General features: G+C 43.1%; 1 pseudogene; it reads right to left on the bottom strand.

The window, feature by feature from the left end:
* Positions 1–5,889: 5,889 nt before the first annotated feature.
* LOC138084592 (pregnancy-associated glycoprotein 1-like) lies at positions 5,890–15,712 on the bottom strand (annotated as a pseudogene).
* Positions 15,713–22,530: the final 6,818 nt, after the last annotated feature.

Below are 22,530 nucleotides of genomic sequence, written 5' to 3'. Positions count from 1 at the left end.
GTACCTCTGTCTTTTCTAAATCCAGCTTGAACATATGGAATTTCATAGTTCACGTACTGTTGAAGACTTGCTTGGGGAGATTACTTTGGTAGCACGTGAGATGAGTGCAACTGTGTGGTAGTCGAACATTCTTTGAAATCACCTTTCTTGGGAATTGCAATGAAAACGACCTTTCTTGTCCTGTGGCCACTGCTGAGTTTTCCAAATTTGCTAGCATATTGAGTGCAGCACTTTAACAGCATCATCTTTTAGAATCTGATATAGCTCTATTGCAATGCCATCACCTCCACTAGCTTTGCTCATAGTGGTGCTTCTGAAGGCCCATTTGACTTTGCATTTCAGGATGTCTAGGTCTAGGTGACTGATCACACCATCGTGGTTATCTGGGTCATTAATATCATTTTTGTGCAGTTCTCCTATGTATTCTTTCAACCTCTTCTTAATATATTCTGCTTCTGTTAGGTCCATACCATTTCTCTCTTTTATTGTGCCCATCTTTGCCTGAAACATTCCCTCCCTATCTCTAATTTCCTTGAAAAGATCTCTGGTCTTTACCATTCTAATGTTTTCCTATGTTTCTTTTCAGTGATCATTTAGGAAGGCTTAAAAAAATTTTTTTTTAATGTATTCTTGCTTTTCTTTGGAACTCTGCATTCAGATGGGTATGTCTTTCCTTTCTCCTTTGCCTTTTGCTTCTCTTCTTTTCTAAGTTATTTGTAAGTCCTCCTAAGACAACCATTTTGCTTTTTTGCATTTCTTTTTCTTGGGGATGGTCTTGATGTGGAATGTACTGATCAAAAAACAAAGATCATGGAATTCAGTTCCATCACTTCATGGAAAATACCTGGAGAAACAATGAAAACAGTGACAGACTTTATTTCTCTGGGCTCCAAAATTACTGCAGAGAGTGACTGCAGTTGTGAAAAAAAAAAAAAAAAACAAAACAAAAAAAACACACACTAGCTCCTTGGAAGAATAGCTATGAAAAACCTGACAGCATACTAAAAAGCAGAGACAGTATTTTAGAAGCAAAAGCCTGTAGAGTCAAAGCTATGATTTTACCAGAAGTCGTGAGTGGATGTGAGAGTTGGACCATAAAGAAAGCTGAGCAGCAAAGAATTGATGCTTTTGAACTGTCGTGTTGGACAAGACTCTTGAGAGTCCCTTGGACTGCAAGGATATCCAACCAGTCCATCCTAAAGGAAATCCGTCCTGAATATTCATTGGAAGGGCCAATGCTGAAGCTGAACCTCTAATACTTTGGCCACCTGATAGGAAGAACTGACTCATTAGAAAAGACCCTGATGCAGGGAAAGATTAAAGGCAAGAGGGAAAGAGGAAGACAGAAAATGAAATTGCTGGGTGGTATCATCAACTTGAACATGAGTCTAAGCAAGCTCCGGGAATTGGTGATGAACAGGGAAACCTGGTGTGCTGCACCCCATGATACAGCAAAGAGTTGGACATGACTAAGAGACTGAACTGAACTGATGTACAGAGGACATTAGGGTGTAGGCAGAAGCCTCGGGATCCAGTCAAGCCTGTGGCTCTGGTTGGAATGCTGAAAAATTTAGGTGGAAAGGGAGGCTTCCCATCCTCTGGTGCAGCTCCTTGAATCCAAGGCAAGGAGCACATGATTTTGAATGTGTTAACAAATATTGTTTTCCATAAAAAAAAAAAATCAAAAACTGTTTTCTGCAGGAGTGAGAACTTTGACTGAGTCTGTTCTCTAGATTTTACTGAACAATGTGGAAGGAATATGGAGTGGGCTGAATCTGCAAAAATTAAGTGACCAGCTGCTGGATGGCCAGGATTATGGTAGACATTCTACACTAGATGGAAAACAAATCCAGAGAAAAAGGTCTCTTCTGGAGTGTACATGTCAATGTATCACATTGTTTCAGAATATCACTTCAATCATGTTTTGGGGCAAGCAAGAAATGCAAGATGGGTGGTTTGCTTTTTGTTAATTCCTGTGGGTAGTTAGATGACTAAATGTTTGGTTACTTAATTGCATGGTCGGAATTATGCTTGGGAAAGAAAACAAGATGAGGCCCACACATATTTCATCATTAAACAGCAAGCATAGGAAGGTATCTAAGGCAACTGTAGGTAATTTAAACATGAGGGGCCAAAGGGGACAGATTCATTTAACAGGGTGAGATTGGATTGTACAGGTTGCCATAGCTGTTGCTATGACAAGTAACTATAACAGCTACTTCTTGCTATGCTGGAGATGTGGGAAACTGACAAGAGACCAAGAGCCTTTACGACTTTCCTTGCAGTGTGATTTCAGGGGAGAAGTAATTGATAAGGAAAGGCTGACTGGTAAGACTGAGGAAGGGAGTAATCTGAGCCAGTAATCATTTGCTCTTGTGGGAGCCCAGAAAACAGAAGCATCGGCTCAGTCAGAGTTCTGTGTCAGGGTTCAGAAATAGATGTCATTCAGCTTGAATCAATATTTAGCCTCTGGGATGGCAGCCATAACCTCTAAACAGAAGATTTCCTTCTCACCAAGTGGTAGAATAAATCATATTTGTTCCAGACTGAGGAACCCAGAAAGCTCTCTTGGGCCACTTGCTCTTTGCAGGCACACATGCAATCCTGAAGGTGAAAAAATCATGGTGCCCATTTTCCAGATGAGAAAACTGAGGTTAAGGGACTTGATCAAGGCCACACAGCTAAGCATGTGAAAATCAAAGCACAAACCCAGTGTAACAGTCCTCAAATTTTGTGATTTTGCTCCATACCCATTGGGAGTGGTGGGTGTCATCTGGCACTATTGCTTAGGCAGAAGCAAGCAATGTTCAGGCTTCAGTTGAAGAAAGTAAGGGAAACCAGTAGACCATTAAGCTATGACCTAAATCAAATCCCTTATGATTATATAGTGGAGATGAAAAATAGATTCAAGGGATTAGGTCTGGTAGGCTGAAGAACTATGGATGGAGGTTTGTTACATTGTACGGGAGGTGGTCGCCAAAACCATCCCTAAGAAAAACAAATGTGAGAAGGAAAAAGGGTTGCCTGAGGAGGCCTTAAAAACAGCTGAGAAAATAAGAGAAGAGAAAGGCAAAGGAGAAAGGTTAATATATACCCAATGGAATGCAGAATTCCAGAGAATAGCAAGAAGAGATAAGAAAGTCTTTGTAAGTCAACACTGCAAGAATTAGAGGAAAACAGTAGGACTGTAAAGAGCATAGATCTCTTCAAGAAAATTGGAGCTACTAGAGGAACACTCCATGCTTAGATGGGCACAATAAAGGACATAAAGTCAAAGACCTAACAAAAGCAGATGAGATTAAGAAGAGGTGGCAAGAATGCACAGAAGAACTATACAAAATGGTCATAATGACCAGGAGAGGCATGATGCTGGGGTCACTCACATAAAGCCAGATATACTGGAGTATGAAGTCAAGTGGGCGTTAGGAAGCATCACTATAAGAAAAGCTAAGGAAGGTGATGGAATTCCAGCTGAGCTGTTTAAAATTCTAAAGAATGTGGCTGTAAAACTGCTGCATTCAATATGTCATCAAATTTGGAAAACTCATCAGTGGCCACAGTGCTGGAAAAGGTCAGTTTTCATTCCAATCCAAAAGAAAGGCAATCCCAAAGAATGTTCAGCCTATCATGCCATTGTGCTCATCTCACTTGCTAGCAAGGTAATACTCAATATTCTTCAAGCTAAGTTTCAACAGTACATGAACTGAGAATTTCCAGGTATACAAACTGGTTTGAGGAACCAGAGATCAAATTGCCAACATCCATTGGATCATAGAGAAAGCAAGGGAATCCCAGAAAAGCATTTCCATCTCCTTCACTGACTATGCTAAAGCCTTTCACTGTGTGGACCACAACAAGCTGTGGAAAATTCTTAAGGAAACGGGAGTATCAGATCATCTTACCTGTCTCCTGAATAGTCTGTATGTAGCTCAAAATGCAGCAGTTAGAATCAGACACGAAACAACTGAAAGACTTAAAATTGGGAAAGGAGAATGAGAAGGTATACATTGTCACTCTTGTTATTTAACTTATATGTAGGATACATCTTTCAATATGCTGGTCTGGATAAATCACAAGCTGGAATCAAGATTGCTGAGAGAAGTATCAACATCCACAGATATAAAGATGACACTGCCCTAACAGCAGAAAGCAAAGAAGAACTAAAGAGCCTCTCGATGAGGAGAGGAGATGAAAAAACTAGCTTACACTCAACGTTCAAAAAACTATTCATAAAAAGATACTCAACATTCATCGCATCCAGTCCCACCCCTTCATGGCATATAGATGAGGGAAAAGTGGAAACAGTGGGAAGATTTTATTTCCTTGGGCTCCAAAATCATTATGGACCTTGACAGCAGCCACAGAATTAAAAGACACTTGCTCCTTGGAAGGAAGAAAGGCTATGAAAAACTTGCACAGTGCATTAAAAAGCAGAAACTCACTTTGCCACAGAGGTCTGTAGTGTCAAAGCTATGATTTTTCCAGTAATCATGTACAGATGTGCAATCTGGACCATAAGAAAGGGTGGATGTCAAAAAATTGAGCTTTTGAACTGTGGTGCTTGAGAAGATTCTTGAGAGTCCCTTATGCAACAAGGAGATCAAACCAGTCATTCGGAAAGGAAATCAACGTCTGACTCCTGCTGTCTCAGCTGAGACATCTACTGAGAGCCTCCAGGTGGAAAGAACAGATGCTTCCACTGCAGAAGTGCCTAACCATGGCAGCTCCAAGCAAATAGTTTGTAGCTCCACCCCTGGAGGAAGCTCAGAAAGGCTGAAGGCTCTGTGTACCCTGGGTCCCCTGATACCTGAGTTGCATTCTCCCCAGCAGCACTGGAGGCCAAGGAAGGGCATTCTGGGCCCTGGAGGTGGGTGATGGCTCAGGGATCCACTGGGGCCACCACTTACCAGGTAGGAATGGAAAGGACCGAGCAGGCATATGTGGCAGAGAGCTGGTTACTGGGGTGTGGAACAAGAGATAATGAGCTTTGCATGAAGTACCTCACCCAAACTCCCCTGGAGGAGAAGCCTAGTGATAAGATCATCTGAGATGGGATGAAGAGAGTCTATTTCATTACCCCCTATAATTCCTCTGAATGAGGAGGTGGTGGAGTTGGTGGACCATCACAAACTCTTCTATGGCCTAGACCATCATCCAGTCTCTTTACTTGGGGCTGCCTCTCCCCAGCTTCAGTCATGCAGTTCTGGAGGAAATTGACAATCATGTGTGCTCCTGGGTCAGGGCCACAAGACCATGTAGAGCCAATCATAGGACCCCATGTTCCTGCCAAGATGACTGAGCTGTGGCTGCACATGTGATCTAAAGTGGGTCATTTAGAGAACACCCTTAAACTCTGATGTCTGTAATCTTTTCTTTCCTTATTGGAGATGCCTTCAGGATATAAAACCCTAGGGCAGGTAGCTTGGACTCCCACACTAAGTGTAGAAGCCTTAAGGAAGAAAGTTGTCAGGCTAAGACCATCAAAGAAGAGGGAATGAAATATGAGGGTGTGAAATTGAGGACTGATGACTTCTGATTTCTTGGGTCCAGACACTGAGATCTTTGTATTTGCTCTGATTCTTGTGTTCTGGATTCCCAGAATCATTTCAATGAGTCTCCCCATTCCTTGAGGCCAGTTTGAGTAGTCTCCTCTCAAATGTGATTCAGACTTTGTTCTAGATCCTTCCCAATCTTAGTACACCTCCCAGACACAAACAGAGGCACCCGTTTGTTTCAGCACCATTAAGAGTGAAACCCTTTATTCTTTCATGAGAATAGGGTGTGCAGACCACCAAATACAGTAAACCAGCATCCTGGGCAGGAGTGCCCTAAGTGTGAGTAAGTGTTTGCTCAGAGCGGCCTTATTGATTCCTGAACCACACCAAGCATTTACACTGCCCATGCCAGGCCAATCCTGTCATTTCCTCAGTCAAAGACTGAGAAATACAGCCTCAGGAATACGTCACACAGGATCCAGTTCTCTGTAGATGTCCTCACTGTGTTCTCTTTAAAGGTGGTATAGCAGTGGCCTCTAGAATCCTGGGGGAGTCAGAGACACACACCAGTCAGCCTGAGCCCTTTTGTGGGACTCCCACAAATATCCAGATCCAGCAACATTGTTGGTTTTATTTCTCTCTTTTGGTAAGTATCAAGGGATTTTCTCATTAGCAGGGGATATGAGAGTTCATCCACAACCAAAAAGGGCCAAGACCTGCAGTTTCCATAAGGAAGAGTGTGGGGGAGAAAAGGACTGGGAGTTGTGGATACAGAAGAATGATAAACAACAAAGTTCTACTGTAGAGTATTAGGAAATATATTAAATATCCAGTCATAAACCACATGAAAAGAATAAGAAAAATAATATATAATTTTTATGTTTAAAACTGAGTCACTTTGCTGTGCAGCAAAACTTAATGCAACACTGAAGATTAGCCAGAGTTCAATAAAATCTTCAGAAAAGAATGAGAGTGTCCGTAGTTCTCCTCACTCCCTGTTTCCTTCCTTCTGACTCCTGCTCCTTGTTTTCTCTGCAGAGAATGCCTGTTTGCCTCCTGCTTCCCACAATCCACAATTAAAACAACAACAACAACAACTTTATTTTGAATTGGAGTATAGCTGATTGACAATATTTTGAGTTTCAGGTGGACAGTAAAGGGACTCACCCATATGTATGCATGAATCCTGGTCCTCAAAATACCCCTCCCATCCAGGCTGTCATATAATTGAGCAGAGTTCCCTGTGCTACACAGTAACTCGTTGTTGGTTATCCATCTTAAATAGAGCAGTGCCCACAGCACGTTCTTGAAGACTTAACTTAGGAACTCTGGGAAGCCTCCTTCAGTCCGCACTCACCCTCTTTGGCCACTCCAGGCTTGGTTCGGTAACATACTCTGGTCCCCCATCCCCATCGGTCAGTCCTAGCCCTCATCACCATGAGTAAGTCCCTCAACTCAGAGCACCTTGGGATGCCATTTGCATAGAATCCAGTGAAGTTTGCCTAGAACCAAACAATCTTCCATATGGTTCAATGAGTTTGTGACTTTACAATTCCTGAAATTCCCTCCCTTCCTCAAAGCTTTCTTTGAATTCATCAGTCTGTTACAAACTCCCGCAGGGAGCTGACATGAAGCCTCCACCCTGTGCTGGGGCTGAGCAGTCACTGTGCATCCTTTACTCACCTTAGTATCCAACCTCCCCACAGAGGGGTCGGTACCCTAAATCACAAAGGGGGCACCTGGCAGAGCAAGGCAAAACGGCAGCCGAGAACTAGGCTGACCATGTAATTTATCATCCAAACCAGGAAAACTGCAAGAGAAGGGAGACTATTAATCCCTATGGTAGGATAGCACACTGGGACTGTCCCCAGCCATTCTCCTTGTAATGTGGCCTATTTCAGGGACTGCTAGAGCTGACTCTCCGTGTTCATCCATCTGAGGGTTCAGATTGAACTGAAGCTCTTGGAACACTGAAGACTTGAGTGTTCCCCTCTCGTTGTGACTCCCACCATGCCAGCATGGCATGGTGTCTCCACATTTATTTCAGGATGATTAGTGTCCCAGACAGTCCTTTACTCTCAAGTGGTTTTTTTTTTTTTTTTTTTTTTTCTGGCAGGCACTGGCCCAGCCACAGGGCTCAGCAGCATCTGCAACAGTGGAAGATGGCCTGCAGAGGGCAGCCTTCTCCCAGCAGCAGGCCAAGGGTTATTTCAAGTTCCTATTTGAGAACCACCCCTCAGGGTTCTGTCCTCACCTTGAGCATGTAGGCTTGAGCTGGGACTGGGTAATTGATACCATTGATGGTGAAGATAATAGAGGGCAGGGTATAGATGGCAAAACATGAAATGTAGTGCTGTTAGAGAGAGAAGGAGAGAGGTTGGCCCTGGAGATCCTTCTTGTGTGTGGATACTGGGAGTGACCCTGGGGCATGACCCTTCTTCACCTTGGAACCCCATAGCGTGGAGCTTCTGTATGTTATTGAACAGTCTTCTTGAGCCAAGGTCAGTGATGTCCCGGTGTCCACAAGGGCCTCGCAGCCACCAGAACAAGCAATAACCTTTCTTTTCATGGAGATGCTGAGAGACAGTGTGACAGAGAGGGCATCAAGGTCACTCTGAGTCTCCCCAGAGGTGCCCCCTTCCCGACTGTCTCCTAAACAGCCCTTTGTCTCTTGCCCTCTTTTCCTTTGCTCCCGATACAGCATCTTCCTTTCCATCCTTGAATGCAGTACTTGAATACACCAGGATCTTTTGCACCTTGACACAAGCTGGTCATCCTTCCTAGAGGAGCCCCCACCCCTTTGACTAGCAAATTTCTTCTCATCTTCCAGATTCCAGCTTAGTTGTCATGGTTTCAGGGAAGTCCTTCCCCCAGTGTTTATCAGTCTCCTTTCTTGACAGTCTCTGTAGACCCTTCCTCATGTCTGCTGGTGCTGCTAAGTCACTTCAGTCGTGTCCGACTCTGTGCGACCCCATAGACAGCAGCCCACCAGGTCCCCCGTCCCTGGGATTCTCCAGGCAAGAACACTGGAGTGGGTTGCCATTTCCTTCTCCAATGCATGAAAGTGAAAAGTCAAAGTGAAGTAGCTCAGTCATGTCCGACCCTCAGCAACCCCATGGACTGCAGCCCACCAGGCTCCTCTGCCCATGGGATTTTCCAGGCAAGAGTACTCTCTAGCATGTACCAAAGTCACAATTCACTATGTGTGTGTGTCATTTCCTGTGCATCTACCTTCTTAGATGTGAGGGCGAGTTTTATTCTCATTGCCTCCCTGAAGTGCCTGGCACACAGTGGATGCCCAATGCTCGTGTGTTTAGTGAGTGAATGAAGACTGTGAAAATAATGAATGAGAAACATCCAGAGAGCTGTATCTGGTGGGGAACAAATAACAGGTCAACCACAGAGTGAACATGGAGATTCGCAGGGGCAGCAGAATCTCATAGTAGGGGGAGAGAGGGGTGCCTCTGGGATAGGGTGTCTCCTAGCACTGTTCCTACAACCAGCTCAGACCCTGAGACCCTGGTCAGGAAATACATGACTAGCCCACAGTAACCCCAAAGGACAGGTCAGCTTTTGTCTGAGGGTATCACACAGAATCCTATCAATTATTGCCTTTTGTCCTCAGGTCATTCCTGGATTCCAACTTCCTGATTCTCTGTTATAGCCCCTGCCCTACTGTGTGGCCAGGTACGTGGGGTGTCTTTTTTATTAGTTGCTTTCACGTCTTGAGACTTCAGCAAATCTCTCTACAGTGCTGAGTAAGTTGCTCCCTTAGGAGACCAGTTCTATCCATTTGTTCAGGACTTTCTGTGTTTTTAAAGTCATATTTATCTGTACTGAGAACTTCCTTGGTCCCAAGCAGCCCTGGACAGTTGGTCATCTTATAACTCTGTTCAGGCTGGAGAAATTCTCCCTGATCCTCTGTTCACCACACTGTAGAGTCCTCTAACCATGCTCCACGCCTCACAGGGCAGTGGCTGCAGCCCTCTGCCAGCTGCACAGACCTCTCCAGACCCTTTTAGGACCCTAGTCAGAGCCCTGGTCAGAAGGCCTGGGGTAATTATGAAACCATGAGTTGTTTGCAATCTATGTGCTTGTGTGTTTGCTTGTATATGTGTTTGTATGTGTCTCTTTGTGTGCTTTTGTGTCTCTGACTAGCTATGCATGTTTATATGTGTCTCTGTGCATGTTTATATGTGTCTGCTTGAGTGTTTTCATGTGTCTGTGTGTCTGTCTGTGTCATTGTGGGTGGTGTATATGTCTGTGTGACTGTGTGTCTGAGAATGCATTTGTGTGTGTCTGCCTGTGTCCATGTACAGTAGCGGGAGCATCACTTGGGCTGACCGTCAGAGGGAGAGGCTTACCAGTCCATGTGTACACTCCAGTTTCCCGCTTCAATCAATGGTACCCAGTTGGGCACTCCCTGGTAGTAGGATTTATCCACCCCACCAAATATCACCACACTGCCTTTTGCCCTGCATGTGTATAGAGAAGAGCTGGGGGGGTGGGGGTGGGGATCCTTGGAGGACAGTAACAGCAGCACTGTCTTAGAGCTGTGCTGGTCCACCCATCACGGCCCTAATAAGGTCCCCACGTACAGATGAAGAAATCGAGTCTAAGAGCGATTGAGATCTAGACTGAGGTTGGTTACTGGCTAACAAGTGGCACAGAGGAGGTTAGAAGCTGAGTCACCTGGCTGGGCTCCACCCACTCTGTCTTCTGAAGATGCCGTGGACCTCCTGCGACCTGAGTGCTCAGATACACTCAGAGGACATGGTGCTGAAGCATAATGGCTTTCTCCTTGTCCAGCTTGTCATTTTTTCAGGAAAGTCAAAGCCTGGGAGTTCTAAGGGTGTGGGTTCAGGTCACCCAGAGTTGGCTCTGCTGGCATGTGACCTCTACTGTTCAAATGGCCCCACACTCAGAAGGGACCCCACCTCTGCTCTCCTGTCTTGAAATGCCTCATATTTCTTGAACAAGGGGTCCCACACGTTTGTTTTGTGTCCCATAGTTTTATTTTTCACTGGCTCCTGCAAGTTGGGTAGGTGGTCCTGGGCTCCCAGTGGAATGCTAATGAGGAAGGAAAGATAGCCACCATCCTTCTCCTTCCTTGCTTATCAAATTCATAAGCAAATCCTATTGCCTTTTCCTCCAACTTGTTTCCTGTTGCCTTCCATTAGCCTTCCTCCTCACTCTCCCCGCTATAGCAAGTTACTAGTCTTGAGACAAGGAGCAGGGTTGTGTTCCAATGAAACGCTATTTATAAATGCTGGTGGTGAAGCCAGGTATGGCCCTTAGGCTATATATATCATGGGTTAGATTATCTCTCAGGATACTTCTTTATCAAGTGTTCTATAATTTTCGTGCAACTGAAAGCATCTTACAGCTAATATGGAGAAAGGGATTGTCCATCTCAGACTTACTTGCTCAAGTAGAAGGCAAAAATAGGCTCAGAAATGGCACCTTAATTCTTCAGGTTGTCAAAGATGGGGATAGCTCCAAAGACGGATATGTTGGGGTAGTTCAAGCCCAAGACGCCATCAAAAGGTGCACCCTCACACCCGTATTCTACAACGCTTAGATTGCACAGCTGGTCAGTACTTACAAGGTCCCCAATCTGTGGGAGAGAAGAGTGTTCCCACTTACAGATACATGAATTGGAGCTTGGACTGGGCTGACATACATTGCCATTAGATCCTCAGAGAAGAATTGAGGCTGTTCTGTGTCTTTGGTGGATCTCAGACGGTTAGACCAAGCTGGGAGGGGAATTTGGGTTCCATTTGAGAGAGGCTGTGAATTTTAAAACAGCTGCCCCTCTGAAAAACACCACCTGAGTGAATCAAATCGGCCTTATGGCTTCTGTACAGGTGGGGCAACCAAGCATCAGGCCAGGACCCATTCATGCCCCCTTGTGGAGAAAATGAGTCGAGAGCAAGATAGCCTTCTCTTTGGCATCACTATGACCTAATGACAGGAATGGACTGCATTCTCTGTAATGTACTGGGAATTCTGCATCTGTCCAGGAAGACAGAAGCCGAAAACTCAATCTTGCTTGCAGGGATCTATGAAATTACTGCCTGAGAAATTCACTTTTGGGGATATGTGTGTATTTGTATGAGTGTGTATGAGAGAGAAAGAGATAGACAGGAACTACTCAAGTATTTTGGGGAGGCAGGCCATAGGTTTTATTAGACTCTCAAAGGCATCCTAGAGTGAGAACTCAATTATCTGGCTCCCTGACATGTCTGGCCTCCAGTTTCCCATTCTGAATACTTGAAGCTCTTGACTGCCCCCAGGGTCCTTAGATCAGTTTTATACTTTCCCTAAACACCCCACAGCAACTTCAGTCTTGAAAAGCCAGCCCAGTTCCACTGTTTACCACATGTGTGACCTCAGCAAGGCTCTTGCTGTCTGTATCTCAGTTTCCTCATATGTCTCCAGAGCTAATCAGACCACCTGCTGTGTGGGGTTGTTGCAGGATTAAACCAGTTATTACCTGAAAGTGCTTGGCACAGTCTGTGAATATAAAAGTAGGTGCTTTTCCCCCCTCTTTTCGCTTCCAACAAAATAAACCTTGAACTTCTCATGGGCAGAGGAGCTGCAAGTCCACACCTCAAGTCACTCTCTGGATTAGCTAATCTGTTTGCTCATGTGTCACCATGGGCACTGCCTCCCCAGGGACAGGTTCCTGTGGGTAAGATGGCCAATATCTATGGGAGTTAGGCTAGGAAGGGTCCTGCCAGATGGTCCTGAATCTGTTTTGAAAGCAGGGGTCACGCCATAGCCAGTCCTGACTCAGCTTCTGTTAACACATTACCCGAACAGTGTGATAAGCAAGAAATCCCTTCATGTTCCTAGATTCATAGGTGATGCTGAAGGTCTTTTGGGTAGGCGGGAAGGTGGAAGACTTGTAATGTCTGAAACAACTTGTGTAGCTGCAGACACAAGAGATGGGTGTCATCAGGTCCCAAGGGTGGAAAACAGAGTGGCAGGGCACAGGTTGAACTGGGGCAAAAGAGGGAAGGCACACACAACTCAGATGAGCCTGTGTCAAAGACAACATGGAATTCCTGAAGGGGTGTTCCAATGGTGATGTTACCCTCACAGAGCATCTGCTGGGAGAAGGAGGGAGTGAGTTAGTGCAGAACTGGCTACCCTCTCTTCCCACACTGCTGCCTCCATCTGGGTGTCAAATATCTCTTGAGATCACTTTCTAACCACTGTGCAGCTCAAAGCCTTTGATCACAGAGGTGCTTGCATTTGATATTTTTTCCTGTGCTACATTGTATGCAGGATATTGATTCTGTGACCCGGTGTTGAAGTGGTACCTCCTGCATGGGAAGCCCAGAGGCATAACCACTGGACCTCCAGGAAGCTGGACACCCAGGGAAGTCCTGGTTCCTTCATTTGAGAAGCTCTGTAGTTTCTTCAAACCCAGCCTTATCCAGGAGGTCCTTCTTGATCAACCCCAGCCACTTCCTCCAAACTCAGACCACATCCAATCAACACCACACAGGTGACCCTTTCATTTGACATGTATTTACTTTTTGCATATCTCTCAGGCTGGCATGGGCATTCTTGAAGGCAAAATAAGCCCTTTTTCTAATCTAAGAACAGTAACCAATGTGTTAGATTCTTATGGCCTTACACGGAATACAGGTTCAATAACTTTACTGCTGTGGTTCTTGCATCTGTGGAAACTGAATTCCTCTGTCTGGGGATTCACAGTTGCTTTGCAGTTGGTTCTACCTTTTGATCAGAGATGGTTCACTCTTCATCTGTAACTGAGTGACTCCCTTAGTTCAGAAGGAATTGCTGCTGCTGCAGCTAAGTTGCTTCAGTCGTGTCTGAATCTATGCAACCCCATAGACAGCAGCCCATCAGGCTCCCCTGTCACTGGAATTCTCTAGTTAAGAACACTGGAGTTGGTTACCATTGCCTTCTCCTCAGAAGGAACAGTCTCCATCAAACTAATAACACATCTTTGACACAGAAATGGAAGTTTACCTGCCACCTGGTAAGTTTTGGGCCCAGTTACCAAGACCAAGAGTTGAGGATGATAGTGTCTTCTCCTCTGGGTTGGGCGTCTTTTGCTCAGGGTTTCTGCCTCCTGCAGGAGCCCCAGCCCCAACATCCCACCTGTCACCTCCAGATGAGCCCCAGTGCTAGGCTAGAGCACGAGGGGGAGCTGTGGAGCACCATCCACCCAAAACACTCACATCCATAATGTTGCCTAGGTGGTGAATAGTTATAACTGAGCCACGAGAAGAAATCTGGGACAGTCTGTAAGCATGTTCCTTCAGGAAATTGTTCAGCATGTTTTCTTCACTTAAGGTTTTTCTCATGGTCTTCACTTTTGTTAGAGGTATTCTTTCGCTGAACATTTGACAAAGAAAACAAAGAAGCTACAATTAGCTTTCAGAGTTAAGGTATAACTGTCATTGAAATGGCCCTGTGTATTTTCCAATCATTTTTATGAGTCACCTTATTATCAGAATTTTATGCATATACCATGACAAAGACATAGGTTTGAATAAAGATTCTCTTCTGTAATGTTGGATAAGCCATAAGACCATGTGGGGTCTCAGTATCCTCTCAGTAAAATGGTGGAATGTAATGATTCAAACCCTCCAAATAGGACATCTTGGGGATAGTGAAGTGATGGACATAAGGTGCCTGATAAATAGAAAGTCTCAACAATGACAGCCACTAGCATTGCTGTTGCCTTCCCAATGTATACTTCTCATAGAAGCTCAGGGAAGGAGGTAGAAGGGGGATTCCTGTCCTCTTTTACAAGGGAGGAATTTAATATGCAAGAGGTTTGAAAGTGAAAGTGGAGAGTGAAAAAGTAGGCCTAAAGCTCAACATTCAGAAAATGAAGATCATGGCATCTGGTCCTATCACTTCATGGGAAATAGATGGGGAAACAGTGGAAACAGTGTCAGACTTTATTTTTGGGGGCTCCAAAATCACTACAGATGGTGAGTGCAGCCATGAAATTAAAAGACGCTTACTCCTTGGAAGAAAAGTTATGACCAACCTAGATAGTATATTCAAAAGCAGAGATATTACTTTGCCGACTACGGTCTGTCTAGTCAAGGCTATGGTTTTTTTCTGTGGTCATGTATGGATGTGAGAGTTGGACTGTGAAGAAGGCAGAGCACCAAAAAACTGATGCTTTTGGACTGTGGTGTTGGAGAAGATTCATCCCGTGGACTGCAAGGAGATCCAACCAGTCCATTCTGAAGGAGATCAACCCTGGGATTTCTTTGGAAGGAATGATGCTAAAGCTGAAACTCCAGTACTTTGGCCACCACATGCGAAGAGTTGACTCAATGGAAAAAGACTCTGATGATGGGAGGGATCGGGGGCAGGAGGAGAACGGGATGATAGAGGATGAGATGGCTGGATGGTATCACTGACTCGATGGACATGAGTCTGAGTGAACGCCGGGAGATGGATGGACAGGGAGGCCTGGCATGCTGCGATTCATGGGGTCGCAGAGTCGGACATGACTGAGCGCCTGAACTGAACTGAACTTGTGAGTTGGCTGTGGTCACACTGCTTGTCAGATATAAAACAGTGTATAAGTAGCTCTCCCAATCCTCCCCAAGTTGAAAGAAAAGAGATAGCTGAAAAAACAATCCAGGGGATGGGGAACAAGTTAGGGAAATGTAGAGGCTTGAGAAGGAAGAATGAGTCAAATAAAAATTAAAGGAAAACAACACAGAGAGAAATGCACTCAGAGACTTCCAAAGAGATGGAGAGATAAATGATAGTGATACAGAGATGCAGACATAGACATATACACACTGAGTTAGAGAGGGAACAAAGAGGACATGCTAAATAAAATGTAGAAAAGTGCTATTCCACAGGACCACACCTGCATCTGCACTGACTGTGCACTGAACAGTTGCAAGGAGTTCCAATTTCAATAGGTCATGACATGACTGGAACCCAAGAGTTGTGCAGCTATGCAAATCTACACCAAGATCCTTAGGACCCACAGTTCCTATAGCAAGGTACTTATCAATAAGTAAGGATTGAACTTTAAGATTGTGAGGGAAATATTTCATTCTCTTCTAAACCAGATGAATAGAATAATCAGGTGAAAAGAAAAATCACAGAAATGAATATGATGTGGCTTTCGGTCTCCATACTTACATGACTCTGCAATCTGAGAAGGCCACCAGGCCAAGGAGCACAAGCCATTTCATGCTTCTTTCCTGGCTCCAAGTACTCAAGGAAGTTCAGGTTCTTATCATGTAGTGGTGACCAGAAGCCTTTAGTTATATATGCTCTGACATGCCCTAGTTTAGTCCTTTAGGCCACTAATAGGTCTGAAAAAAGCACAAAGATCTTGATAAAATCTTTACCTCCATCAGTGTCCTTGGTGAGTGGACTTTGAAGCTTCTCAGAATACAGAGAATTGAACTTTAATCTCTTCCTTGAAGCTTGGCTGGAAAATCAAACCGATCTGCTTGGACATCTACAAAGATGGAGAACCTTGACTACTTGGAGAAAAAAACTGCTAAGACCATCATGAAAATGGATACTAGGGGCCATGCTCGACATTCTTGGTTTCATGTCATCTTTCTAGCCACTTCATGAGATATGCATTGCTGTCTTTGTTGGAGAGGAGATTGCTAGGAAGATAAGTTGTCAAATGGCAAAGTGAAGACTTCAGGGACAGTCCAGGGATTAAACAACTGGCTTTATTTAGTGAGTCTAATGGCAGACATCAGGGACACCTATTATGCCATTCTGCATCAAAGATTTAGGGCAGAGCAGTACTTCAGTTGCATGCTTTCAGTATTGGAAGAAATGTCATATGCATCCACAAGATATTTTATATCATCCAACAAATGTACAAGGAAGAACTGTGTGCTGGGTTCTGGGTTAAAGGCTTCAAAGTGAAAGTTGATCAAGACAAAAGTAGTCTTTATCTTAAGACAGCTAGCAGTCTAGTTCTTACAAACTCATGGCCCCAGGAGGCAAGAGAAATGATACTAGGACTAGGTTGCCATGTTGGACCCTCGGTAGCACAGGCCTTACCACTGGGAGCAGCCTTTCCTTCACTTCACCCATGCTGAAAAGCAGGCCAGTTGGCCATGTTTTCAAGAGAAGTCAGAAGTTTGGATATTTATGTACTAATTTTTTTTCTCCCAAAGAACAGTGGGAATGAAAACTCCACAGCGATGTGCTGGAATCAGCCTTCAGTTTCTGCAGGTTTTATTTCTCACCTAGAGTTGGGAGTGTAGTGGGGACAGAGAGAAATTTAATTCATGTCAGTTGATTTACAAAGAGACTGAATGCATACTGAACATGCGTGTTTCCTTTCTATTTATAAAGAAAGATCACTGGGCACATACAAACCAACGAATTTAACTGCTGAAGATAAATGGATATACTTCTGATATAATTTCCCCATAGCGTCTATGCCATGATAAATTTTGTCTGCCAAACCAAACATACAAAAAAATAATTGTGAAATATCTTCCCAATCAAAGAAGACAAAACAAATGTGGCAGCCAAGTAAAGACAATCATGTTTAATGACTTATCCAGGACTCCCAGGGCCTATTCCTGCATGAGACCTATCAATGACTGTCCCTTGAATACAACAGGAGCCTCTCCTAGTCACCAGATGTGTGTAGATCAGGCACTGTGTCTTAACACTCATTTTTGCACATTGTTTAAATTCAGTTTTGGTAGTTAAATCCTAATGGGGGAATATGATGCCACTGAAAAATGACACACATATATACTCTTTGAACTATGGTGTTGGAGAAGACTCTTGAGAGTCCCTTGGACTGCAAGGAGATCCAACCAGTCCACCCTAAAAAAAATCAGTCCTGAATATTCACTGGAAAAACTGATGCTGAAGTTGAAGCTCCAATTATTTGCCCACCTGATGGGAAGAACTGACTCATTGGAAAAGACCCTGGTGTTAGGAAAGATTGAATGCAGGAAGAGAAGGGGAAGACAGGATGAGATAGTTGGATGGCATCACCAAGTCGATGGACATGAGCTTGAGTAAGATTCAAGAGTTGGTGATGGATAGGAAAGCCTGGCATGCTGCAGTCCATGGTGTTGCAAAGAGATGGACACAACTGAGGGACTGAACTGAACTGAACAAATTGAGAACAAAGGCTGATAAATCTAATTGTGTCAAGTTGATGACTAGTTGCCCATAACAACACATTACTTAAGTAGCTTTAAAATTCAGAATTATGACTACATTCAGAGTGGAATATCTTCTAAGGAAAAACAAAAATACTGCCCATCCAAAGCAAAACCAAAGGAAATAAAAAGAAATACAGGAAAGAAATCTGAAACTATATTCAACAAATTATTGTTCCTCATATTGTTTCTGTTATTGTGACAAAATCATATATATGTTAACATGAAAAACAAGACAATAATTAAAACTAATGTTCTGAAGTAAGCCTTCAGTGGCTAGAAAAAGAGGTTCACTACTAACATGAAGAACTTTAATTCAAACCCTGCTGTCTTAAATCTTGAACTGAAAGCATAAGTTTGTACCAAATAATTAAATTCCTTTTTATTTTATTTTTTAAGGAAAATGTGTCCTTCCTGCTCTGACCAAAGGAAAGCCTACAAACAATGACAACTTGATAACAGTGACTATTCTGAGGTCTAACATGGAGCTTCTAAATACATTTTCCATCAGACGATGCATGGATTCTTAAAGAGATGGCTAATTTCTGGACTGGGTAAAGAAATGCAGAAAATAATCTTGGGAATCGTGAAGGAGCAGAAAGCTTAGGGACTTCAAGGACCAATGGGGACTGGACAGAAATTTTAGGAATCCAAATGAAAAGGTCAAACATCTATCAGTTTGTTGGGCAGAATGAGGTTTCTGCTTCTCAACACACTGTTTATGTTTCTCATAGCTTTCCTACCAAGAAGCAAAAACCTTCTGATTTCATGGCTGCAGGCAGCATCCACAGAGGTTTTAGAGGCTAAGATGAAGAAATCTGTCAGTGCTTCCACCTTTTCTCCTTCTATTTGCCAAGAAGGATGGGCTGGATTCCATGATCTTAGTTTTTTAATATTTAATTTTGGTGTCCAAATGTTAATAAGGAACATCTAACTTGTCACTGCGAGGGCACCAACTCACCATTCTGAGCACTGAGAAAGGAAAATAATCATCAGTATTTATGCTATTTTTGTTTCTATTAAGCATAGGTTATGTAACTACAAACAGTTCCGGGAAGACAAGCTAGACTCTCCCTTCTGGGGGTGATGAGAGAGTGGTAGGGAGCAACTATAATACAGATGAAGGCTCACTCACTGGCCTGCAGCTCACCTCCTGCTATGGAGGTCTGGTTCCTAATAGACCAAGGACTGGTACTGGTCCTGACCCACTGTGCTGGTATTGTGGACTCCTGCTCTAAAACCAATAGTGGATTGCTTTGGGTAGTATACTCATTTTCACTATATTGATTCTTCTGATCCATGAACATGGTATATTTCTCCATCTATTCATGTCCTCTTTGATTTCTTTCATCAGGTTTTACAGTTTTCTATATATAGGTCTTTAGTTTCTTTAGGTAGATATATTCTTAAGTATTTTATTCTTTTCGTTGCAATGGTGAATGGAATTGTTTCCTTAATTTCTTTTTCTACTTTCTCACTATTAGTGTATAGGATGCAAAGGATTTCTGTGTGCTGATTTTATATCCTGAAACTTTACTATATTCATTGATTAGCTCTAGTAATTTTCTGGTGGAGTCTTTAGGGTTTTCTATGTAGAGGATCATGCCATCTGCAAACAGTGAGAGTTTTATTTCTTGTTTTCCAATTTGGATTCCTTTGATTTCCTTTTCTGCTCTGATTGCTGGGGCCAAAACTTCCAGAACTATGTTGAATAGTAGTGGTGAAAGTGGGCACTCTTGTCTTGTCCCTGACTTTAGGGGAAATGCTTTCAATTTTTCACCATTGAGGATAATGTTTGCTGTGGGTTTGTCATATATAGCTTTTATTATGTTGAGGTATGTTCCTTCTATTCCTGCTTTCTGGAGAGTTTTTATCATAAATCGATGCTGAATTTTTTCAAAGGCCTTCTCTGCATCTATGAGATAATCATATGGCTTTTATATGCAATCCCTATCAAGCTATCAGTGATATTTTTCACAGAACTAGAACAAATAATTTCAAGATTTGTATGGAAATACAAACAACCTCAAATAGCCAAATCAATCTCGACAAATAACATGGAACTGGAGGAATCAACTTGCTTGACTTTAGGCTCTACTACAAAGCCACAGTCATCAAGACAGTATGGTACTGGCACAAAGACAGAAATATAGATCAATGGAACAAAATAGAAAGCCCAAAGATAAATCCACACACATATGGACATATTATCTTTCACAAAGGAGGCAAGAATATATAATGGAGAAAAGACAATCTCTTTAACAAGTCGTGCTTGGAAAACTGGTCAACCACTTGTAAAAGAATGAAGCTAGATCACTTTCTAACACCACACACAAAAATAAACTCAAAATGGATTAAAGATCTAAATGTAAGACCAGAAACTATAAAACTCCTAGAGGAGAACATAGGCAAAACACTCTCCGACATAAATCACAGCAGGATCCTCTATGATCCACAACCCAGAATTCTGGAAATAAAAGCAAAAATAAGCTAATGGGATATAATTAAAATTAAAAGCTTCTGCACAACAAAAGGAAACTATAAGTAAGGTGAAAAGACAGCCTTTTGAATGGGAGAAAATAATAGCAAATGAAGCAACTGAGAAACAACTAATCTCAAAAATATACAAGCAACTTATGCAGCTCAATTCCAGAAAAATAAATGACCCAATCAAAAAATGGGCCAAAGAACTAGATAGACGTTTCTCCAAAGAAGACATACGGATGGCTAACAAATACATGAAAAGATGCCCAACATCACTCATTATCAGAGAAAATGCAAATCAAAACCACAATGAGGTACCACTTCACACCAGTCTGAATGTCTGCGATCCAAAAGTCTGCAAGCAATAAGTGTTGGAGAGGGTGTGAAGAAAAGGGAACCCTCCTACACTGTTGGTGGGAATGCAAACTAGTACAGCCACTATGGAGAACAGTGTGAAGATTCCTTAAAAAGTTGCAAATAGAACTGCCTTATGACACTGCAATCCCACTGCTGGGCATACACACCGAGGAAACCAGAATTGAAAGAGACACATGTACCCCAATGTTCATCACAGCACTGTTTATAATAGCCAGGACATGGAAGCAACCTAGCCGTCCATCAGCAGATGAATGGATAAGAAAGCTGTCATACATATACACAATGGAATACTACTCAGCCATTAAAAAGAATACATTTGAATCAGTTCTAATAAGGTGGATGAAACTGCAGCCTATTATACAGAGTGAAGTAAGCCAGAAAGAAAAACACCAATACAATATACTAACACATATATATGGAATTTAGAAAGATGGCAATGATGACCATGTATGTGAGACAGCAAAAGAGACACAGATATGTAGAGGAGACTTATGGACTCTGAGGGAGAGGGAGAGGGTGGGATGATTTGGGTGAATAGCATTGCAACATGTATACTATCATATAAGAAGCAAATCATCAGTCTGTGTCTGATGCAGGATACAGCATGCTTGGGGCTGGTGCACGGGGATGACCCAGAGAGATGTTATGGGGAGGGAGGTGGGAGGGGGGTTCATGTTTGGAAACGCATGTACCCCCGTGGCAGATTCATGTCAATGTATGGCAAAACCAATACAGTATTGTGAAGTAAAATAAAGTTAAAAAAAAAAAACAAACAAAACAATAGTGGGACATTCTGTAAGACAAACCACCCTGCTTACTCCCAGTTTCTGAACAAATAAATGGCATTAAAACTGGGAGAGGAACATTATTTCATCTTAAAGGAGAACAACCAAGTGTACCATATGACTGCACTCTCTCAATAAACTGTGAAAAGACATCTGCTTTTTGAGAATAAAGGAAATGTGCACATGGACTGGATATTAAATGTTAATTTTATTGGGAACAAAGAGCATTTTTTTTAACATCCCATTCAGTTCAGTTCAGATCAGTCTCAGTCGTGTTCGACTCTGCGACCCCATGAATCGCAGCATGCCAGGCCTCCCTGTCCATCACCAACTCCTGGAGATCACTCAAACTGTCCATTGAGTCAGTGATGCCATCCGGCCATCTCATCCTCTGTCGTCCCCTTCTCCTCTTGCCCCCAGTCCATCCCAGCATCACAGTGTTTTCCAATGAGTCAACTCTTTGCATGAGGTGGCCAAAGTACTGGAGTTTCAGCTTTAGCATCATTCCTTTGAAAGAACACCCAGGGATAATCTCCTTTAGAATGGACTGGTTGGATCTCCTTGTAGGCCAAGGGACTCTCAAGAGTCTTCTCCAACACCACAGTTCAAAAGCATCAATTCTTCAGCGCTCAGCTTTCTTCACAGTCCAACTCTCACATCCATACGTGACCACAGGAAAAACCATAGCCTTGACTAGGTGGACCTTTGTTGGCAAAGTAATGTCTCTGCTTTTGAATATGCTATCTAGGTTGGTCATAATTTTTCTTCCAAGGAGTAAGAGTCTTTTAATTTCATGGCTGCAGTCACCATCTGCAGTGATTTTGGAGCCCCCACAAATAAAGTCTGACACTGTTTCTACTGTTTCCCCATCTATTTCCCATGAAGTGATGGGACCAGATGCCATCCCATTATTTTACCCCTAATACTCATTATGTACGTTTTGTGAAATGCTCATCTCATCCTTAAAATACTTATTGAAAAATGAATAAGAAGTAAAAGAGAGAATGAAATGAGTGTCTGTCTTGATTTAAGAACAGATCTGTGTAGCTGCTATGGATTGAATTGTGTCCACCCTTGACTCCCAATGTGATGGTATTAGAAAGTAGGGCCTTTGGGAGGTAACCAAGTTGACATGTGGTTTTGATGGTGGTCCCTCATGATGGGATTAGCCTCTCCCTATTTTTCTCTTATTCTCCCTCTTCCCCC

This window comes from Capricornis sumatraensis, chromosome 8 (assembly GCF_032405125.1).
Source record: "Capricornis sumatraensis isolate serow.1 chromosome 8, serow.2, whole genome shotgun sequence".
In the NCBI taxonomy this organism is placed as follows: Eukaryota; Metazoa; Chordata; class Mammalia; order Artiodactyla; family Bovidae; genus Capricornis; species Capricornis sumatraensis.
Note: the sequence above shows the minus strand (reverse complement) of the source record. Positions and strands in the feature narration are given on the sequence as shown.